The sequence below is a fragment of the Oratosquilla oratoria genome, chromosome 36 (genome assembly GCF_046742065.1).
Source record: "Oratosquilla oratoria isolate Oo_2021 chromosome 36, ASM4674206v1, whole genome shotgun sequence".
In the NCBI taxonomy this organism is placed as follows: Eukaryota; Metazoa; Arthropoda; class Malacostraca; order Stomatopoda; family Squillidae; genus Oratosquilla; species Oratosquilla oratoria.
In genome coordinates this window covers 40,446,680-40,449,179 of record NC_134812.1, presented here as the reverse complement: position 1 = coordinate 40,449,179, position 2,500 = coordinate 40,446,680, and positions in this window count along the sequence as shown.

Sequence of the window (2,500 nt, the reverse complement as noted above, 5' to 3'; positions counted from 1 at the left end):
AGATCAACAAAATCTAAATTAAAAAAGTCCTAAGACTTTTAATTCAAGTAAATAAAATACTACTGTACTTCTTCAGAATTTTAATCGTTACTTGTACAGTACTGTACCCTCGAAAAGAAGCTAAATAGCAGATGGGCTGTCAGAATCATCTTCATCAACATCCTCAGCAACAAGAACATGTTCATCACTGAAAGTGACAACATCCTCAACAACAGGAACAGCTTCAACTGTTGATGGTGGTGACAGCACATCTGGGTGTCTTGAAGTTGATGGCAGTGGGTTATCAATTGTGGACACCGCTGTTGTTTTTTCCTGCTTCCTAGCCATATTCTTGAATCAATCGTGCAGTAGCTGTTGCTTCATAAACTTGGGTCTTTCTCTAATAAGTTTATCTTGGTGCAAGTAAACATTCATGATTTCTTGTTCACTTACAAAATTTCGTTGCTCTAGTCCAGCCAGCAGTTCAGTTGTCAATGTAATTAACCTGTCATTAGAGAGCCTTTCTCTGACATCTTCCTCATTTTCGTTACTGCTTTCATCTTTATCACTACCTGTACCTGTACTTTTAACTATATCTATAATTTCATAATCAGTATAATGATGATCTGTATGCACATCATCATCAACATCCATCCATTCCGTTAAAACATCTTCATTAATCCTTGATGAAAGCTCCTTGACATAAGGATTAGTTACATCTTTAACATAGTCAATAAGTTCATGTACAAGCTGTTTTTCTTTTGAAAACCTAAGCCCTCTAAATTTATTTTCATTGCCTGCGTCAGAATAAGAAGTAGACATTAAATTTGGCCACAATTTATGCCATCCATTCCTCAATGTTGATGTTTCCACAGACCTCCATGCATTGACAACACAGTATTCTGTATCCTTAATGTTGTATTCATTTACAAACTTCTTTACCGGGGTGCCTGAATTAACTGAACTCACTAATCACCTCATTAACAAGGGTCTATACTTACACTTCATTAAACGTATAATGCCATTGTCCTGTGGGTGAATTAATGATGTGCAGCTGGGTGGGAGGTAGACAACATAAACATTATCTTTCACTAGATGCTCGTCTTTTTGGATGTGCCGAACAATTGCCTAAAATAAGAAGTATTTTGCACTTTGCACTAGTCCAGCTGAGCTACAGTGAGCCTCAGGAACAAAACTTATTTGAAACCAATCTAGCGTAATGTCAGCACGGTAATCGACAAGAAACTGTGTCATTCCCTTGAAGGCCTTCGGATGTAAAATTTTACCAATAACAAGTAACTTACATCTGTGGTTACCTGCAGCATTAGAGCACCACATTACCGTAAAGTGATCCTTCGAAGCTTTAAACCCCGATTACGATTCTGCATCTCCAGTTGTCAGCGTTCTTTTTGGTACCTCCAAAACAAGGTAGCCTCGTCAGCATTGTCAACTTGTTCAGGGTTTAAATTTTCATCACTAACTAACTTTGTAATTCATCCACATATGCACTAGCCGCATCTTTGTCTGCTGAACGTTTTTCACCACACACTGCAGGAAACTGTGAGCCATGTCACGACTTGAAACGATACAGTCCACCTTCTGAATAGCCACACTTGTGCTGCAATCCCAGCTCGTCATGAAATACTTGTTCCTTCAATAAATCACCATAAATTTCCACACCTTCACTTACACGAAGATTAAACCAGGTTATGAGGATTTGGTCCAGTTCTGATTTTTTCCCTTGCGTTACTGACCTCTTTACAAACATTTGTTTCTTTGATCTACTGTCAGAGAAGAACTGTAGCGATTTTCTTTCTGTTTTTTAATGTTATACAGTGCAGAAGAGCCAATGTCGCTCGTATCAGAAATGGTTCACACAGACACGCCGTTACTAATTTTTTTTTTTTCCACTTTCGCTGCAATCGATAACACACGATGTTTACGTTTTACGCCACCTTCTTTGCTGATTCCATAATGGGGGCTATACAACAGCAAATAAATGCTAAAATGAGAAGAAATGAGCAGGACTACCTAGTAGCATGTGCAAGCAAGCCCCAAAAGCTGATAGTAGAGTACAGCGCCATCAAAACATGAACGGCACCTCCAGAACGAGGGAAATTTGAAAATGCGTTTCTCAAATTTATGCCGGAATACTGAAGGATCCGGATTTTCGGCTACCGGATTTTTTAATGACAACCTGTATATATATATATATATATATATATATATATATATATATATATATATATGTATATATATATTAACAACCACAATGCACTTTAATTCTAAGCCATCAACATCGGGAGACCCAACGGAAATTGAAATGTACTGCCGAGCCACATTTCAATTTCTGCTTGTGGCCTCCACTGGGGTCTCCCGATGTTGATGGCTTAGAATTAAAGTGCATTGTGGTTGTTAAAATGTATCTCTAATCAATGGGACCCATTCAGTGTTGTACATATATATATGGAAGGATTACAAAGGCGGAGCATGCCGACAGAAGACCTTTTGGTCCATAACT